Here is a 21,636-nt window from a genome sequence, read left to right on the forward strand (position 1 = left end):
AAAGTGGACACAGTTTTCCAAGCGAGGCCTGACAAGAACAGGATAGAGCGGAAGTCTTACTATGTGCGATCGGGACTCTGTGCCTCTGTTAATGCAGTCCGGCATTCTTCGCAACCACATCAAAAGCTGAGGTTCGGCTCGTGGTCCAGGGGCAGCCCAATCCTAACTTGCACTGGAACAGCCAGGCTGAGTGGCCCGTGTTGTATCCACTGCAATGTAGGTTCCGGCTGGAGGGCAACTCAGGATAAGGAGATTTTTTTTTCCCCCTTACCCCAAGTAACACCCCAGCCACCCCTAAGAGGCTACTCGGATCTGTGCCAACAAAATCACTGGTGCAACTCTGACCAGCCCATGTGAGGCTGTGAGCGTCAGGAGTGGGAGTTTCAATTTGGTGTGGGTTTCTGCAGCCGATCCCACTTCCTCCCAGATCTGCCCTCCCCCACCCAAAACACCCCTCCCTGCCTGTATCTAGTCCAGCCGCCTGTATCCGAGTGGCCCATCAGATGCCTCTGGAAGAACCCAAGACAACAAGGTATCTGCATCCCTCTTGCCTCTGGCATTCGGAGAGAGGCTACCTCTAAAACCCGAAAATTCAAAACTGTTCTGGGGACAGGCAAAGATCTGTGTGATGTTTGGGACCACTCAGAAAACTTTCTGAGGATTCTGACATGATCTTAAGCAGTGGTTGGTTGGCAACCTTCAGTCTGGAAAGACTATGGTAGAAGCCTACAGCACACAGTATTCCCAGGCGGTCTCCCATCCAAGTACTAACCAGGCCTGACCCTGCTTAGCTTCCGAGATCAGACAAAATTGGGAGCTAGTGTTCAGTATAGGGAGATGGTTGGCAACCTTCAGTCTCGAAAGACTATGGTATAAGCCTACAGCACCCGGTATTCCCAGGTGGTCTCCCATCCAAGTACTAACCAGGCCTGACCCTGCTTAGCTTCTGAGATCAGACAAGATCGGGAGATAGTGTTCAGTATAGGGAGATGGCTGGCAACCTTCAGTCTTGAAAGACTATGGTAGAAGCCTACAGCACCCGGTATTCCCAGGCGGTCTCCCATCCAAGTACTAACCAGGCCTGACCCTGCTTAGCTTCCGAGATCGGACAAGATCGGGAGATAGTGTTCAGTATAGGGAGATGGTTGGCAACCTTCAGTCTTGAAAGACTATGGTAGAAGCCTACAGCACTCGGTATTCCCAGGCGGTCTCCCATCCAAGTACTAACCAGGCCTGACCCTGCTTAGCTTCCGAGATCAGACAAGATCGGAAGATAGTGTTCAGTATAGGGAGATGGTTGGCAACCTTCAGTCTCGAAAGACTATGGTATAAGCCTACAGCACCCGGTACTCCCAGGTGGTCTCCCATCCAAGTACTAACCAGGCCTGACCCTGCTTAGCTTCTGAGATCAGACGAGATCTTATACAGCTATGTAGAGTGCAGACTTAAGCGCTAATTAGATAATGTGGGAAGCCTCAGAAGGCTTTCTGAGTGGTCGCAAACATCACGCGGATCTTTGCCTATACTTAAGTACAGTACTTCGCAGTACTTAAGTACATGGTCTTAAGCCACCTTGGGTGCCCTTTGGGGAGAAAGGCAGAGTATCAATGTAATAAATAAATAAATACTTCCGGGAAACCAGAAGTACTGTTTAAGACTGCGTCGGAAGCCTCAGAAGGCTTTTGGAGAGGCTCCAAATGCCCCATGAGGCTCCATGCGGCTCGATAAGTATCCGGGTGAGGGGGCGTGGTGCTCTGGAGCACCACTGGGGCCAGGTCCGTAACGGAATAACAGACAGAACAGCCAACATTTAATCCACACACCTCAACCAATTATGGACCCGATCCCAAGCAACTTTTCATTGCTGATGCAGCTGCAGTGCAGCCTCGAGGTAAAAGAATAAATGGTCCGTACCTTGAGGAGGTCTCCAGGACCCCCCTCTGACCAGAGCCTCTGGGAGGAATTTTATCAGGGGGTACAAAGTTTCTTTTGCACCCCCTCCCAAGGGGATGGGAGGGGTAGAACAGAGGGAGGGAGGGTGATGACGGGGTTTTGCAGAACAGGGGCAGGGAGAGAGCAACAGAAGGGAGCCCAGGTCTACCCATCTATGTAGCATCAGCAGCTAGATATGGTAATACAGAAAACCAAACACACTTAAATCTCTCTAGAATATTTTAAAAGCAGAAAATCACTGCAGAAAATAAACACCATTGTATTTAGGGTCACACTAGAATGGCAAGTGTCCAGTGTGGACCAAAACATACTTCTGCAGCTGTAGTCCCACAGCTGTGTCCCTGAGCTCCTGGACATGCCTTCAAGGCAAGTGGATCCACGAGCCAAAGAGCTACCATAGCAGACCAGTTTCCTCCCAGATTTGATACTGTGGAGCAGCCATTTTCAACCACTGTGCCATGGCACACTGGTGTGCCATGAATGGTCTGCAGGTGTGCTGCGGGAGTTTGGGGGAGTGTCATTTATTAGTAGGGCCATTGGGAGATGTGAGCCTCCCATCAGCAGCATGGTGTGCCTTGTCAATTGTCCAAAGACTGATGGTCTGCCTTGACAATTGTAGTACCTTGTCGGTGTGCCATGCGACAAAAAAGGTTGAAAATCATAAGAACATAAGAACAGCCCCACTGGATCAGGCCATAGGCCCATCTAGTCCAGCTTCCTGTATCTCACAGCGGCCTACCAAATGCCCCAGGGAGCACACCAGATAACAAGAGACCTCATCCTGGTGCCCTCCCTTGCATCTGGCATTCTGACATAACCCATTTCTAAAATCAGGAGGTTGCGCATACACATCATGGCTTGTACCCCATAATGGATTTTTCCTCCAGAAACTTGTCCAATCCCCTTTTAAAGGCATCTAGGCTAGACGCCATCACCACATCCTGTGGCAAGGAGTTCCACAGACCGACCACACGCTGAGTAAAGAAATATTTTCTTTTGCCTGTCCTAACCCTCCCAACACTCAATTTTAGTGGATGTCCCCTGGTTGTCCACTGCTGTGGAGTGTCACATCCGTATTCCTCGGCCCAGTACTGATAGTTTGTGGCAGCCTCCAGCATCCCACATGGAAAGCTAGTCTGTGTGAGCTTGCAAAATATCAGATCCCCAGAAATTTCTGACCCCCCTTTGGTTCCTGGACCTGGGTACAAATTACCCCCCTTTACCCCCTTCTCATGGGCCCTGCTCCCTCCCGGGATGCAGTGCATGCCCGTTTGGCATGGCTGGATTGGTGCTGGAAAGTTGGAGAGGACTGAGTTGAACAGGAAGCTTTTCTTCAAGGTATCCAAGGCCTGCGATGATGGTCCAAATGCTGCCCCCTCGTGCATTGTTGCATGAAATAGCCCCCTTCTCCGGCGCACCTCCTCCTCCGTGGATTCAGTGAGGGAGAAAGGAATAGAGAGGAACAAGAAGTGGAGAGGAGAGTGGTGGACCCGGGTGCCATTGACACGGCTGCTTCCTGTGTTAAACAAAACATGCAGAAAAGTCACCCTGTTCTGTATCTAAGGAACAGCTGAACAGGAGAGCAACAAGAACAAAAAATGCAACCGGGGTGGAGGCAGAAAGCACAAGGATTATTTCTGTTAAGAATGTTTATATACCACTTTTCAAACTCCATTACAAATAATGATTTTTATAATTTATATATTTTATCAATTATAATCATTATCATTATCAAGTCCTGGCTCAGTTGGTAGAGCTGCCGCCTTGTAGGCCTGAAGATCTGAGGCTGCCAGTTTGAAACAACTGGAAGTACCCGAGAACTGACGACACGCTGATATACTGATGAGCTGACCCTCGGTGGCAGAGAGGAGTTGCCGTCAAGTGGAGCGTGGGAGGCGAAGGGCCAGAGAGAGGCCAGACCGGAAGGAATTCAGCTGGAACGAGGAGTTCTATGTAAGACTAGAACAATTCAATTGTAAAAATCCCTACGGGGGGTTTAGAACAGCCTGCCTATGTAAACCGCTTGGATTAAAGTCTGAGGAGAAATCTGACGACCAAAGAAAGGCGGCATATAAATACCTGTATAAATAAAATGTTCAAGAGAGGGTTTTCCTGTTCCATGCAGGGGGCTGGACCAGATGGCTAAGAAGCCTCCTTCCACCTCTAGGGTTCCATATTCTTGACTTGTGAAAGATTTTATGGGTCCCTGAAGCTGTATATGCTCAAGTGAGCTGGAAACGTCACAAGGCGGATGCATGTCAATGGAACCTTAGGTTGCTTCTCTTCACACCACCAATTCCAAGAGTGCAGGGGGTTTCTTGAGATGGGTGACTCCTGGCAACTACGAGGACATGGACCGACAGCTCCCCTTAAAGGTGAAGGCTAGGATAGCAGGCTTCTTTAGAGAATCATGTTTTGAAACAACATCCTGGGCACGACACAGGTCAAGTGGAACGTTTTAAAAACAGGTTTGCTTCAATGGAATTACAGACCCATCCTTGGTTTTGATGATGATGATGATGATTAAGTTCCTCTTTGATTTCCCTTGTAAACAAAAATGAAAACTTTCTATAAAAACCAGAGAGTGGATCTCAGGATCTCAAATATATCCCCATGTTCCCAAGCGTGGACCCACACAGGGACATGTGTTGTTGTCTACCACGCCACTCAACAGGTTGTCCATTGATAATTTGCGCCAGAATGCTTGACCTGCCTCATCCATTCCTTGTGGAAGTCTCTGTGGGCGTTGAAATGTGCGGTTTGGAGAATGGATATTCCCGGCCTTGCAGGCAGCTGTGAGAACAAAGGCCTTTCCTCACGTTGATTCAAATACACACAGATCATATGATTCTTGATTCTCCACTCTGGTGGAGAAGCATGAAGATTTTTGTCTCGGTTCCCCATTAGAGCTCATCACTGTGCCACATGCCAACACTGCCGGTGAAATCAACACAGTAATAATCGGCCTCGTCTTCTGGCTGGACGTTGGCGATGGTTAAATGGCTAATATCCCCTGACTTTGAGGCAGTGAACCGATCTGGGATCCCTTCTCCTCTGTTACCACCCGGACACTGCACAAAGCAAGGGGCTTGTCCAGGCTTCTGTTGAACCCAGTAGAACCTGTCATGCCAGCTCCCAGTACTGCTTCTTGTGCAGGAGAGTTTCACAGTTTGGCCCTGAGGCACGGTCTCAGAGGCAGGTTGAATCACCATTGGCTGTGACTTGACACCTTTACAAAAAAAGGAGAGAGACAGTGCAAAAAAAATAGGACCTTCATTCATTTTTTTGTGCTCTCAAATATTGCACAATCTCTCTGATTTCTATATTAAGTAGACAATGAAATTGTTGGCAGGCAGGTCTTGCCACAGCTATTGTACCCTACATTACACTACCAGAATCACACACACACACACACACACACACACACACACACACACACGTGTACCCAAGCAATAACTGAGAAGTGTGAGAATAAACAGGGGCCAGGCCATGGTGAACATGAAATGGAACTCCAGCTCCTACTCCAGCTCTGACTCCCTTCTGCCATTTGGCTTGAAAACCACAGGAAATTTAAGAGACTTTGTCATGCAAATGTGTTGACACCCACTCTCTTTCTTAGAGCTGGTGGTCCTCCCTTGGAAAGCTCTGAGACAGCAGCCAGGCCAATGAGCAGAGATGGAGTTTGCATGAATGAAAGAAGACCCTTTCATTTACGCAGGATGGGAAACCCATCTCAGTTGCATATCACACATGTGAGTGAAGACACCAAGGAAGGATGTGCATGAAATCTTGGCAAAAGAAAGGGCTGTGGACCAAATGGAACACAGGGAGAACTTAGCAGGGTGAGAACATGTGGGCTGGAGGGTATGCTGATGAATCCTGTCCACACCTGCTAATAGCATAAAGAGGAAAATGCAAAATGGGGAAAAGGAGGTGTCCTGAAGTTGCAGCTTCAAAGCAGTGACCTTATGCTGCCTCACTCAACCTCCAATGCCATTACTAGCACCTCACAGTAGACCCTATGACTGCCATTCCTCTTCAGTTACTCCTATGTGTGTTTTTTTTTTATTATACTTGGCTGTCTGCCCCATTCCAACTGCTCTTGTGAAAGGCACAGCCACAGAATGAAAACAGGAAGGAAGTGGGGAGGACCAGAGCGGGGGTCATTCTTCCATCAGTACCCAGGGTAGCCCAACTGGCTTCAGTAAAGGCCAAGAACAACAGAGACAAAAAGTGTTTCCGCCAAATCAAATCATAACCTCTGCACAGGTTCAACGTACCCTAGTCTCCATCAGCCCAGGTTATATCACAGAAAATGTCTTAATGGTACAAGCGTTTCAAAAATGGCACCAAACTTTGATGGAAGTGGTGGGCTGTTGCTCACTGAATGGCTTCCAGCAGAGTCCTGGCAGGCACCTTTTGAAAATGTGCTAGAGAAGACCTTTTTGATTCAAGGCATGGGTTAGATTGGATGGCCTTGAAAATCCCTATCCTCCTCTAGGATTCTACATTCTTAGATTGTTAAGGGTACTTAAGGGCCCTTGATGCTCTCAGCTCCAATGGGCTGGAAACTTCACAAGCTTCATGTAAACAAAACCTTCACATGCTTCATTTCACATCGCCAATTTCTGGTGTGTAAGGGGTCTCTTGAGACCTACAAATTCTGCCAAATTGGACCAACAATGAGCCCAATCCTAACCAATTTTCCAGCATTGGTGCAACTACAATATAGCTCTGGGGTAAAGGAAGAAATGTTCCCATACCTTGAGGTGGCCTCTGTGACTGCCTCCTCACCACAGGATGCACTGTATGCCCCACTGGCAAGCCTGCACCAGCACTGGAAAATTGGATAGGATTGGGCAGGAGGTCTGGTCTAGAGGGTAGAACCTCCGTTAGCCTGAAGATAACATCAGAAGGTCGCCAGTTCGAGGACACCGGCAGCTCCCTAAACGGCTGAGAATGGCAAGACCTTGAAGCAGTTGACAAGCCCAGCTGAGTGATTCCGCCTGCTCTTGCTGTGAGCAAGAAGCGTCTTGGTTGCCCTCCATGTGAGAAATGGAGCTGCTTGTCAGCCTGCGCGGGAGAACCGGAGGCCAGAAGTGAGACCAAGCCAGGAAGATCCATTCTGAAATGTGGTTGGTTCTTGAAAGAGAGAACCTCTAGGATTGTCAAAATCCCCTTGAGGGATTTAGAAACGCCTGCCTATGTAAACCGCCTTGAATAAAGTCAGAGGAGTAATCCGATGACCAGAAAGGCGGTATAAAAATAGCAGGTATACCCCTGCTAATTGGGTAAGAGGCACTTTTTCAAGTGGGTGCTCCTTTTTTTAGCAGGGGGAGAGTAACTGGCCCACCTCACCCGAGCACTGTCTGTTCTAGTGGCTGTCTGCTGGTGTTCTTTTTGCGTCTTTTTAGATTGTGAGCCCTTTTGGGACAGGGAGCCATGTAGTTATTTGATTTTTCTCTGTAAACCGCTTTGTGAACTTTTAGTTGAAAAGCGGTATATAAATACTGTTAATAATTAATAATAATAAAAATACCTAGTTGTTTTTATTGGGTCCAGTGCCCCCTAAAAGTGAAGACTTGGTTATCGAGCTCTGGAAAGGACTTTGTTTTGAAACAAAATTCTCAGCATGGTGTCACCCAAGTGAAGCATTTATTACCATGGGAGAAGTAAAGATCCATCCCTGATTTTTGATTATGACAGTCACTGATTTTTAAGCCTTTGTTTTAGATCCCTAATGAATGAATGTTTGTGTGTGTGTGGATATCTCCATCCATTCCTGAGAGCTGAGACACACAGGGACATTCATTTTTGTCCAACAGGTCATCCCTTCAACTTGCAACTGGATACTTGACCTGCCTTGTCCACTCCTTGTGGCAGCCTCTGGTTTGGGTTCTGAGGGTAGAAGTATGTGGGTTGGAGAATGAATGTGATTGGCCATGCAGAAGGGAATGAGACCTTTCTTCACACTGACACAAACAGACAAAGATCACGTGAAGCTCTGTAGAGAATCTTGAAATGCCTCACTGAGCAGAAAAGAGATGGTTTTTGTCTCAGTTCCCCATTAGTCTGTATCACTGTGGGACTTGCTGCCAGTGCTATACCACTCAGCACAGTAATAATCGGCCTCGTCTTCAGGCTGGACGTTGGTGATGGTTAAATGGCCCACGTCCCCTGATTTTGAAGTACTGAACCGATCTGGGATTCCTTCTCCCCTGTTGTACCCAGGACACTGCACCAAGCGAGGGCCCTGTCCAGACTTCTGTTGATACCAGCAAAACCAGTTACTCCAGCTCCCACCACCACTTCTTGTGCAGGGAATTTTCATTGTTTGGCCCAGAGACACAGACTCGGAGGCAGGTTGAGTCACCGTTGGCTGTGAGTTGACACCTTTGCAAAGAGGGAAAGAAAAGAAAAGATGACTTGCATTTATTTACTGTGCTGTCCAACATCACACAATCACACTGATTCCTATTGTATGTACACAAGGCATGCTGTTGGCAAGCAGGTCCTGCCACAGCTACCCTGCCCTGTGGCCCTCGCATCACACAGACACGCACGTACCCAAACTGTAACTGAGAAGTGTGAAGAGAAAGAGGGACCAAGTCATGGTGAACGTGCAATGGAGCTCAAGTTCCTGTGGCAAAAGAGGATTTCTGCATGGACCATCTTCTGTCTTGGTTGAGAACTGCACTCAATTTAAGACATTTCTTCATGCAAATTAGTTAACACCCATTGGCTCTGCTGGAGGTGGCGCTCCTCTCCTGGGAAGTTTTGAGAGTACAGCCAGACCAATGATCAGAGGCAAAATTTGCACAGAGAAGATTTCTCGAAAAGAGGGACGATCCTTTTGCTTACCCCGGATAGAAAAACCACACCACCAGCATCATAGTCCCTTGTCCAATGAACTGCCAGAAACCTTAGCAAGAGAAATGGCTGTGGACTAAATGGAATATAGATGGAGAATGTGGTGGGTAAGAACCCGTGGCCTGGAGGGAGTGTTTATTAATTTTGTCCACACCAGATGACTTTCACGTCCAGTCTCTTCACCGTACATCCCCAACCTCAACCAGTTTTCATCTGATCTTGAATCAAAATGTGGGAAGCCAATAAATGTGTCTGGGAATCACCCCTGCTAACTGGTTAAGAGGCACTTTTTCAAGTGGGTGCTCCTCTTTTATTTAGCAGGGGAGAGTAACTGGCCCACCTCACCCCAGCAGTGTCTTTTCTAGTGGCTGTCTGCTGGTGTTGCATCTTTTTAGATTGTGAGCACTTTGGGGACAGGGGGCCATTAGATATTTGATTTTCTCTGTTGAAAAGCGGTATATAAATACTGTTGTTGTTGTTGTTGTTGTGGGGGGGGGGGAGGTACAGTTGTATTAATATTAATCAAACTTTTTGAGGATTCTGCCATGCAAAGATTCCCCTGGCCCATCTTTGCATCTCAAGGCAAAGACGAAATGGGGGAAAGCATCTCTTCCCAATAAGGAGATGTGGTGAAACGTTAGCAGTGGCTTTGCATAACCTCTGTGGCTGTCACACTGCACCTCTGGAGCCATGGCTACTATGTCACAGTTACCGCTGCTGTTGCTGTTTTCCTCCAGCTACTCCTGTTCTTCTCATAAGAACATAAGAACAGCGCCACTGGATCAGGCCAAAGGCCCATCTAGTCCAGCTTCCTGTATCTCACAGCGGCCCACCAAATGCCCCAGGGAGCACACCAGATAACAAGAGACCTCATCCTGGTGCCCTCCCTTGCATCTGGCATTCTGACCTAGCCCATTTCTAAAATCAGGAGGTTGCGCATACACAACATGGCTTGTACCCCGTAATGGATTTTTCCTCCAGAAACTTGTCCAATCCCCTTTTAAAGGCGTCCAGGCCAGACACCATACCACATCCTGCGGCAAGGAGTTCCACAGACCAACCACACACTGAGTAAAAAAAATTTTCTTTTTTCTGTTATAACTCTCCCAACACTCAATTTTATTGGATGTCCCCTGGTTCTGTTGTTATGTGAGAATGTGAAGAGCATCTCTGGGCTGCCCCATTCCGACTGACCTTCCAAAAGGCACAGCAGCAGACTGAAGACAGGAAAGGAAGTGGGGAAGACCGGAGGGGGTCGGTCACCCTTGCACGAGGAGCCAGGGGAATCCAACTGGCTACAACTGAGGAGAACAGAGACAGAGTCTTTCCTCAACTCAAATCCAAATGGAATCCCACCTCTGCGCAGGTTCAATGCATACTTCTCTCCCTCAGTCCAAGTTAGGACTACATATTTATGACCTCTTGAAGCTCTATGCCAGGGGTGTCCAAAGTTTTCTGCAGGAGGGCCACATCATCTCTCTGACACTGTGTCGGGGGGCCGGGGGAAAAAAGAATTAATTTACATTTCAAATTTGAATAAATTTACATAAGTTTACATAAATTAATATACTAGAGGTGGAACTTATATGAATGAATGAAGGTCTTGCAATAGCTCAAGGCCTATAAAAGGATTTGCACAAAGCAAGCCCAGCCTTTCCTTTGCTGCTGCTGCTGCTGCATCACAGACATGAAACAGCAAGCAGTGAAGGGACCTCTCATTCCACAGCTAACGCGAGAGGTCAAACAGTTGCCCTCACGCTGAAAGCAGTTGCATCGGGCCAGTGCGGGCTCCAGCAAGTTTCTGGAGGGCCAGAGGCTCATTGGAGACTGGGGTGTCCCTGAGGGCCGCATTGGGAGTCCTCGAGGGCCGCAAGTGGCCCCAGGGCCAGGGTTTGGACACCCCTGCTCTATGCCAAAGCAAACTGGAACTCATGTAAACAGAACCTTCTCTTGCTTTACTTCACACCACCAATTCCAGGTGTGCAGAGGGCCATTTGAATGTACAAGTTCTGCCAACTATGAGGAAATAGACCTTAAGGTGAAGGCTAGGGTAGTAGAATTCAAAGGGGACCATGTTTTGAAACAACATTTTGGGCACAGCACAGCCCAAGTGAAGCATTTTTCATCCCTATTTATTTCAGTGGGAGAATTTAACACCCACCCCTTGTTTTGATGATGAACTTTTTGGTTTTCAAGTCTGTTTTATATCCCTTGTAAATGAATGAAAATGCATGAGACTGAAGTGTTCCTCCATCCATTCCCAAGAGCTGATCGACCCAGGGATATGCACTATGGTCTATGACAGTGTTTCTCGAACTTTGGGTCGGGATCTGGGAGTCCTTCTCCCCTGTTGTAACCAGGACATTGCACATAGCAAGGGGCTTGTCCTGCTCTCTGTTGTTGCCAGCAAAACCAGCTATGCCAGCCTTCACCACTGCTCCTTGTGCAGGAAAGTTTCACTGTTTGACCTGGAGACACCAACTCGAAGGGAGGTTGAGTCACCGTTGGCTGTGCGCTGACCCCTTCACAAGAAGAGAAATGGAGAGAGACAGCAAAATTACTTCCATTGACTTACTGTGCTGTCAAATATCACACCATCGCTCTGATTATATAGACAATGTAAGCTGTTGATATGCAGGCCTCATCATCACAGCTACCCTCCCCTACCCTACACTTCACAAGGACACACACATACCAAAGCAATAACTGAGAAGGGCGAGAAGAAACAAGGGCCAGGTCATGGTGTAAGTGAAATGGAGCTCAAGTTTCTGTGGCAAAAGTGGATCTCTGCTGGGACCTTCTCCTGTCTTGCCTGAAAACCATAGAAAATTTAAGAGGTTTCATCATGCATATGTTTCAGCTTCCATTGGCTTTACTCAAGTGTGTGCTCCTCCCCTGGGATGTTCTGAGATTGCAGCCAGTCCTATGATCAGAGGTGGAATATAATTAAGTAAAACCCTTTTCTTACCCAATAAATGTGTATAAATGTGTGTATGTGTGTGTGTATCTTCCTTCCTTCCTTCCTTCCTTCCTTCCTTCCTATCTACCTATCTACCTATCATGTGTATGTATGTATGTATGTATGTATGTATGTATGTATGTATAAATGTTGTGTTTGTGTGTGTGTGTGTGTGTGTGTGTGTGTGTGTGTATGCACACACACATATATATGTTTGTAAAATATATATATAGAAGAAAGGAAGGAAGGAAGGAAAGGAAGAGGGGAGGGCTGGATGGGGGGGTCACTGTCATGTGAGGGGCCAGGGGAGCCCAACTGGCTATAAGTAAGTCTGAAGAGAACAGAGTCAAAGGGCACAATCCTAACCAGGTCTACTCAGAAGTAAGTCCTATTGTGTTCAATGGGTCTTACTCCCGGGAAAGTGAGGTTAGGATTGCAGCCAAAGAGTGTGTTCCCCAATCACATCCAAATCACAATCTCTGCACTGGTTCAATGCATGCTTCACTTGATCAGTCCAAGTTATCTCAGGTAATATGTCTTGACTGTACAAGGTGTTTGACAATGGCACTGAACACTGATGTATGTGGTGGGCTTGCCCACACTGGAGGTCTTCCAACAGAGACTTGGGGGGCAGCTCTTGAAAATGTTCTAGACGGTATCCTGTTTCAAGCTGGGTGACTGTCAGGCCATTTCCGAAACTACAAGTCTATGTTTTGGCTGGTTAAAGCTATTTATGGGCTCTATCCCCAAGTGAGCTAAAAACTTCACAGGGAGGACTGATGTAAACGGAAACTGCTATTGCTTCACTTCACGCCACCAATTCCAGGTGCACAGAGGGTCTCTTGGGATGTACAAATGCTGCTAATTCTGAGAAATTGGACCAACATCTACCCCTAAAGGTGAAGCTTAGAATTGCTGGCTTCAGAGAGGACCATGTTTGGAGAGGGGGAACATTCTGGGGACAGTACAAGTGAAGCAATTTTAATTCATGTTTATTTCAGTGAAGGAATTACAGAACCATCGCTGCTTTTTGTTGATGATCATATTGATTTTTAAGTCCCTATTTATGTCCCTTGTAAATAAATGAAAGTTGGGAAAAATCCATAAGTAGTGCTGAGGATCTGAAATATAAAGAGGTTATCTACAAAGGGACTTGAATGATTGTATACCATGCAACTCCTGTATTGTCAACCTGGGAAGGAATGCTTGACTTGTCCTGTCCACGCCTTGTGACAGCCTATGGTTTGGGCTCTTGAGGACAGATCCATTAGAGTTGGAGAATGGATATTCCTGGTCATGCAAAAGACCATGAGAACATAAAGTCTTTCTTCACATTGGTTCAAATTGAGGCAGACCATATGAAGGTGCGTCAAGATGCTTGATATAGTACCCTGGGGAGGAAGAGTGACTGTTTCTGTCTCGGTTCCTCATTAGACTGCGTCACTGTGGTACATGTTACCAGTGCTATACCACTCAGCACAGTAATAATCAGCCTCGTCTTCAGGCTGGACATTGGTGATGGTTAAATGGCTAACATCCCCTGACTTCACAGCGGTGAACCGATCTGGGATCCCTTCTCCCCTGTTGTAACCAGGACACTGGACAAAGCGAGGGGCCTGTCCAGGATTCTGTTGAACCCAGCAAAACCAGTTATGCCAGCTTCCACCACTGCTTCTGGCACAGAATAATTTTGCTGTTTGACCCGGAGACACAGACTCAGATGTGGGTTGAGTCACTGTTGCCTGGGAGCTGACACCTTGGCCCAAAAAAAGGGAGAGAGAGAATGAAGAAAATATTACCTTGGTTCATTTCTTGTGCTCTCAAATATCACAAAATCACACTGATTTCTATATTGTATTTCAATACAATTTACTTTGTTGTTAGCATGCAGGTCTTGCCACAGCAACCATATACTATCTTACGCCACCCGCATCACACAGGCACACATACCCAAGCAATAGCTGAAAAGTGCAAGGAGAAATAGGGACCAGGACATGGTGAACGTGAAACGGGACTCAAGGTCCTACTCAAGTTCCTTCTCCCATTTGGCTTGAAAACCACAGGAAATTTAAGAGACTTTGTCATGCAAATGTGTTCACACCCATTGGCTTCCCTAGAGATGGAGCTCCTCCCCTGGGATGTCCTGACACTGCAGGAACATGCACAAGTTTACAACAAGAAGCAACAAAATCCACGCTGTTTGGTAGCCAGTCTCAAGAATCATAGAATTGGAAGGGACCAAATAAGGTCATCTAGTCCAACCCCCTGCCTGTAGAAGTAGATCCTCGTAGAGCATCTCCAACAGGTGCTTGTCGAGCCTCTGCTTGAATATCCCCAGTGAGGGAAAGTCTACCACTTCGCTCGGCGATTTTTTCACTGCCGAATCACCCTTATCATCAGGTCTTGATATCCAATTGGGATCTCTTATCTTGCATTGGATTGGATCTAGTTCTACTTTCAGAGGAAGCTGAGAACAAATTTGTCCCTTCTTCTATATCACAGCCCTTCAGCTCTGATAATGTCTGAATATCACGTTCGTGATTCTGATTAGTTTTTCGCTGTCAATCAAGCAAAATGCTCTTGAGGACATTAGTGAATCTAACCAAGAGGAATCAATGCCTCTAGGAAATGTTCACTGATCTAGCAGTACCAGTTGTGGTTGCCAACCATTTGTATTCCGCTATCAAGTCTTTATACATTGCAGCTTTCACTTGTCAGAGATACATTTTTTTCTACATTTTTATACTGCCCTTCCTGCAAGGAGTTCAAGGTGGTGTACATGGTTCCTTCTCTGGACCCCTGCGTGCAACAGACCATGAGTGTTGAGAACATGCCATAAAAAGCATGGGAACCTCAATTTTACTCTAGAGCGCTGCTCCGAAGTCAGTTCGGTCCCGCACGTTCGATCCCACCCACCCACCCCATTTGGCAGTCTGAGATTATTTGGTCGCTCATTAAGGACCGGGTAGGAATTTTTTGCTGTTAGCCAAAATGGCAAGGGGCTAAACAGTTCCCCACCCCACCTGAGACTGGTGTTGTTGTTTAGGGGTTTCCTTTAATGGTCACTTCACTGGCTCAGTGCAGGACAGGCAGGTCAGGAGTAGGTTTGGTGTCCACCACGAGAGAGAAAAGTCAAGAGGTAAGCCAGTATCACAAGATGCTGGTCCGAATCTGTGAGAATTGCTGGCAAACCCCTTGGCTGGGATTGGTGGTGAATTCATAGGTGTAACCAGGTGACGGCTTCACCATCTTGCCGCCTTGACCCTTAATGGGGGACAATGATGGGGCATCCTTCAGTTCGATCAAGGGTGGCCTGGAGTCCGGTGGTTTTATGCTCAATTTAATTGGGAAATGCTGACAGTGTTTCAAGCCATCTCCCCAAGGTTAGAACCTGCACTGAGGGGGGTGTTTAGAATCCCCGCTGCTGATTGTAAAGTTAAAGAAAGTGGCCCAGTCATCCCGATGCAGTTGTCTGGTGTCTTCATATTGGCAGTACATGGGTAAGACCAGAAGGAGGAAATATTTGTCCTCAAAGGCTTCCTGAGTCACGGCACACCACATCTGCTCCTCTGATCAAGAGCTCTTTGCAAACTCTTAATTCTGTTGCCCACAGCTGCGATACAAGGACATCTGCAAGAAGGATCTGAAGGCCTTAGAAGTGGACCCCAACAGGTGGGAAACCCTGGCCTCTGAACAGCCCACTTGGAGGCAGGCTGTGCAGCATGGCCTTTCCCAGTTTGAAGAGGCACTTGGCCAACAGTCTGAAGCTAAGAGGCAAAGAAGGAAGACCCATAGCCAGGGAGACAGGCCAGGGACAGACTGCACTTGCTCCCGGTGTGGAAGGGATTGTCACTCCCGAATCGGCCTTTTCAGCCACACTAGACGCTGTTCCAGAACCACCATTCAGAGCGCGATACCAGAGTCTTTCGAGACTGAAGGTTGCCAATACAATAGGAGCTACAACTACAACTACAAAATTCTGTTGAATGTGGGGATGATGGGCCAACATCTCCCCCTACAGCCCAGAGGAGGAGGAAAAGTATCTATTCACGGTAGGACGAATCTGAAATTATTTCAGACTGCATCTTTGCAGTTTTGCTCTTACAATGAGGAGAGAGAGAAAGGGTTGGCGGAAGAAGAGCTATGAAGGGGAGGAGGAATAATTGTTCCATTCACTTTGTGTGGGTGTGTGTAGGGTAGGCGGAACAGAGAAACATACCTGTGTATCCTTAGGCCAATGATTCCCAAAGTCCTCCCTGGGACTTTGAGGATTCCCAAAGTCCTCCTCCGCAGGAGCGGGGGGAGGGCAGCGACATCATCACCGTGATCATGCTGGTGTCAGGCAGGGAAGGTGTTCTTCACTTACCTGGGGGTTGCTATATCTCTCTGTAGGGTCTAGGGAGCCCCTCTGAAACCCACCCTCTTGAAGATATTGGGGGGAAAGGCGGAAAAGCACTTCCTGTTTTGAGACTAAAACTGAAAGTGGGTTTTTCCTCTTTTTCAAGACTTTCAAGCCTCAGGGAGGGCTTGCAGTGTTCCCAGACCCTCCAGAAAGCCATAGTGACACCCCCCCCCCCAGCTAGTGAAAAACACCTTCTCTGCCAATTGCAGCGATTGCGTTGCTGCCAATTTGGGGGCCATTATCCTTTAAGAGGCATGCAAGAGAAAATGACACATTCCTCTCATTGAATGGCAAAACAGAACCTGGGTGATGATGAGTTTGTTAAAGGGATGCTGATCAGGCACTGATCAAATCAAGCTCTCGAAGCATTCTTGATTTCCCTTTCTGGGGAGGAAGAGAGAAGGTTTTTGTCTCAGTTCCCCATCAGACTCTATCACTGTGGTACGTGCTACCATACCAGGCGCCACAGTAATAATCAGCCTCGTCTTCAGGTTGAGTGTTAGTGATGGTTAAGAAGCCGTTGGTCCCAGAGGCAGAGGCCGTGAACCGATCCGGGATGCCAGTTCCCCTGCTGCTGCAACCATTACAATGCACATAGCGAGGGGCCTGACCAGCTCTCTGTTGATACCAGTGAAAAGTGCTGTACCAGCTACTATCGCTGTTTCTAGAGCAGGAGAGTTTCGTTGTTCGTCCCGCAGAAACAGCCTCTGAGACAGGCTGTGTCAAAGTGGCCTGAGAAGTGACACCTTGGCAAAAAGGAAAAAAAAACAACAGGATGCATGAACCAAATTCACTCTCTGTGCCTTCAAACGCATCACAAAATAGACACTTAATTTTTAATTACAAATATGCCATACAAACAGGTTTGTGGCTGCCCTGAATGAAGCTGGTTCTCCATCCCCTTACCTGAGCAGTAGCTGAGAAGTGCCAGGACAGACAGAGCCCAAGTCATGGTGGCACCAACACAACCTTCTGAAGCTAACAGAGAACTGGGTGGGACGTTATCATCTTATCCACTTAAATATCTCAGAAGGGACCTTGCATGCAAATTTTTTCTCTACCCATTGGCTCTGCTATGAGTTAATGAATCCACCAAGAGGTCATATAATCATTGGCCAATGACCATAGAAGTGAATGGCAGAAAGGAGAGCTGTGGAACCAGCTAGACGCCGAGCAAAAACATCAACCCCTAAGGCTCTGAACATCGTACCTAGTGCTTACATTTTCTCTTGGGCAGGTCAGCCAAAGTATATTCATGTCATCATAATTCTTAACCACTGTGTAGACTCCTTTGAGTTGCTCTCAACAACTTGAAAAGCAGGTAGCGTTTCTCATTCAAGCACTAGAGTAGTGATTTTTCAACCACTGTGCTGTGGCACATGGATGTGCCACAGGAGTTTGGGGGAGGATCATTTATTAGTATGGCCATTGGGGGAATGCAAACCCCTTGCTTGCAGTGCAGTGGGCCTTGTCAATTGTCAAAAAACTGATGGGGGCCTTGTTAACCTGCAGATGCCCAATCTCGTCTGATCTTGGAAGCTAAGCAGGATCAGGCCTGGTTAGTACCTGGATGGGAGACCGCCTGGGAATACCGGGTGCTGTAGGCTTCTACCATAGTCTTGGCAGCAACTGTTACCCTGCACATGCCCAATCTCATCTATCTCGGAAGCTAAGCAGGGTCAGGCCTGGTTAGTACTTGGATGGGAGACCGCCTGGGAATACTGGGTGCTGTAGGCTTATACCATAGTCTTTCCAGACTGAAGGTTGCCGACCATGATGGTGAGGCTTGACAATTATGTTGGTGTGCCATGAGATGAAAAAAGATTGAAAATTTCTGCACTAGGGAGAGTTTCTCTGTCCAAGGCTGACCAGCCTGTAGTGGTGCTCACCTTCTAGATGTCCCTCCTCTCATCATGGGTCAACAGTGAGGTATTTAAGCTTGTACTATATGGCACATGCTTCTCAATGCCGGTTCTGTCCTAATTCCTAGCTATCAGGCCTCCATTTCCCTGATAACTGAGGCACTCATGGGTGATGGCAGGAGCCACATGGTTTGTCCCAGTGCAGCTCCCATGGGAAGCCAAGGCAAATATTTGGTCCCATGTGGTGGGGACAGTTTTCTGGGATTGTTCAGTCAGTCCAATCCCAGACAACACTGCATGCAATTATTTTTTCGAAATAGCAGTCATCAGGCAGTGGGGAGGACCAAGATCAGTACTGTTGGCTTGTGGTTAGCTCATTCCCCACACACCACAGCACTGATGAACATGACACACACACAACCCAACACTGCGGTTTGCCACAGGAGGGAAGTTACCATGGATGTTTCCCTCCCAGGCACACTGGCCAACTCTGAAGCTGTTCTTGGAGCCCCTTGTTCTCCAACCATCATTCTTTGGTGATCTTCATTCAATTTCTGGCAAACTCCTGTCCAGTTGTGGGGGGTGATTTGTGCACATAAATGGGTGGGAGATCTTCCCTTAAAAGTAGGAAGTGGGACTAAATGAGTCTTTCAAAAATCATATCGATAACCCACCATTCTTCCATCATGGAACTGAGGCAAGCATCCATGGGATTCCTAAGTCCTTAAGTACCCAGGCATTGATCAGATCTTGGTCTACATACATCAGCAAAATTGCTGTACTGATGTATTGTCCAAACATGCCCTTTCTAGGCAACTCAACTCAGTGGTTCAAACAGTTCAGCACAGATAAAATTGAGGGTCCAATCTTATCCAACTTTCCAGTGCCGATGCAACCACAATGAAACCCCAAGGTAAGGGAACAAATATTCACTTACTTTGAGAAGGCCTCCATGACTCCCCCCCCCCCCCCAAAAAAAAAAGGATGCCACACACACCTCATTGACATGGCTGCATCAGCACTGGAAAGTTGGAGAGAATTGGGCCCTAAGTGCTTTTGGGATTCTCAGTTCCCCCACTGTGGGAAGAACAGACTGAAGGTTTTTGTGTCAGTTCCCCATTCTACTATATCAGTGTGAGACACCTTACTGATGTCTTCCCAAACAGAACAGTAATAATCAGCCTCATCTTCGGGCTGGACATTAGTGATGGTCAGATAGCCAACGTTCCCCGACTTGGAAGCGGTGAACCGATCTGGGATCCCTTCTCCCCGATTGCTATTGCTGCAACCAGCGCAGTGCACAAAGCGAGGGGCCTGTCCGGGTCTCTGTTGAAACCACTGGAAATGATACCAGCTCCCACCGCTGCTGGCCGTACAGGAGGGTTTCACTGTTTGTCCCAACGATACCGACTCCGTGGAAGGTTGAGTCACCGTCGGCTGTGGCTTGACACCTTTACAAAAGAAAGCGGGAAAGTAATTATCTTAATTCATTTCCTGTGCTCTCAGGGATCACAAACCTGAGATCTGCTGTTTTCTGTCCATAATCCTATGGAGCGTCAATCCTCCACTCCCTTACCTGAGAGGTAACTAAGAAGTACAAGGAGACACAGAGTCGAGACCATGGTTAGGTCTGAAAAGGGGTCTGACTCTCTGAAGCAAACAGAGCATTGAGTGGGACCTTCTCCTTCCTTCCTTAAATCCCCCAGAACTGAAAAAAATGGGCTCCCCATGCAAATGTGTCCCGTGTTTCACGTCCACCCAGAATACACAAGCTCCTAGCTGAGCAAATAGTCACACAACACATTTGCGTAAAAATATTTGTTTTTTCTTGAAATATTGGGCAACAATTGTCATAACAAATCCTGGATCACTTATGTGGTCCAGAATGCAAATGACATGGTGGGAGCATAAATGGCCACATTGTAGACCAAAAAGAACAGTAACAAAGGGCCCAATCCTATCCATTTTTCCAGTGCTGTGCCAATGGGACGTGCACTGTATCTGGTGGTGGTGGTGGGCAGTCATGGAGACCTCCTTGAGGTCAGGGAATGTTTGTTTCCTTACCTTGGGGCTGCATTGTGGCTGTAACGGTGCTGGAAAGTTGGATAGGATTGGACCCAAAGAGTGCTTTCCCTGATACCCAAGGACACATTTCTACTGCAGAATGTGTAACTTGTGAATGTACTTAATGCAACATAGGAAGGGAAGGAGGCATACTTATTTTTAATTGGTTAACGCTCACCATTCCATTTAAAACACAGAAGTTGGAAATGCAAGCATCTATTCACAAACACCACTTCAAGAAACATCAGAGCTTTTCCTTTTCCTTCCCAGAGTTGAAAATCCACAATTCCTGCAGAAGTGCCTTTCCTAGGGGTGTAGCTTTATTTGAAACATAGGTCCCCGAGTTCCCATGCAAGGAACTCACCAAATCCCAATCAAATTGTAGCATCTGCACAGGTGCAATGCACTCACCTCTCCATCAGCCCAGACTATACCAGGGGAAAGTTCTTAATGGTAAGAGTGGTTTGACAATGGCATTGATCACAGAGGGAAGTGGTGGATTCTTCCTTGCTGGAGGTCTTCCAGCAGAGGCTTCATGGGTACCTCTGGTAAATACTCCAGAGAGAGTTTTCCTGCTTGAAGCAGGGGGTGGACTTGATGACCTTAAAAGTCCCCTTCCACCCCTTCACTCTATGTTCTTGTGTAGTGAAAGGTTTTCAAGGGTCTTTGAAGCTCTATGCTCAAGTGGGCTGGAAACATCGCAAGGAGGACTCATGTAAACAGAACTTGCTTGACTTCACGTCAATAATTCCAGGTGTGCAGAGGGTCTCTTGAGACGTATGAATTCTGCCAATTATGAGGAAATGAACCAACACCTCCCCCTATAGGTGAAATCTAGGATAGCAGGCTTTAATGAGGACCATGTTTTAAAAAAATATTTAGACCACACCACAGTCCAGGCCTTTTTAATTCTTTTTTTTTTTTTTCTCACCAATGGGAGAAGTAAAGACTCATCCCTGCTATTGATGATGTTGGAAAGATTTTCAGATTCTTTTACTGGCACAATGCCAAACAGTCACAGACCTTTTAAAAGGGTTTGGAGGTTTTATTTCTGCATAGTAAGTAAATTACACAAGCCAGTTTATTCAGTTTGGATACAAATGTTCACTCGTCGTTTCCCATCCTGTTTCTCAAAGAACCACACCCAAAAAAATCACATTAAATAACTTGTGATAAAAAAGTTACCCATGTGACATTGTATGTCATTTCCACCTCCTTATTGGGCCTATTATGACAGGTTTGGTGTGTGGTCCCAGCTCTAATTAGGAGGTCATTCTGCCCTGCATCTCAAAATGTTCCTGGCCCATACAAGATCCTGGCCCATACAAGATCCTGGAATTTTCCCTTTGGGAAAGTTATGATCTACATGTTCTGCCAACCATTATTTCTTTAGGTCCCTTTGACATAATGACCCTCCTATCCTATTTTTGAGGGGAACAACAGTCATTCTCTTGGCTCCAATTTCAGTTATTTTTCTTAGAGAAGATAAGTTAACCCTCTAAGATCTCTATCAATGATGATCAATT

At 47.0% G+C, this 21,636-nt stretch overlaps 2 pseudogenes; one reads left to right on the plus strand and one right to left on the minus strand.

Annotated features, from left to right (window-relative positions):
* Window positions 1-1,027: 1,027 nt before the first annotated feature.
* On the minus strand, window positions 1,028-1,150 carry LOC136634755 (5S ribosomal RNA; annotated as a pseudogene).
* A 16,522-nt stretch (window positions 1,151-17,672) lies between these two features.
* LOC136635041 (5S ribosomal RNA) lies at window positions 17,673-17,791 on the plus strand (annotated as a pseudogene).
* Window positions 17,792-21,636: the final 3,845 nt, after the last annotated feature.

This window comes from Tiliqua scincoides, chromosome 14 (genome assembly GCF_035046505.1).
Source record: "Tiliqua scincoides isolate rTilSci1 chromosome 14, rTilSci1.hap2, whole genome shotgun sequence".
NCBI lineage: Eukaryota > Metazoa > Chordata > Lepidosauria > Squamata > Scincidae > Tiliqua > Tiliqua scincoides.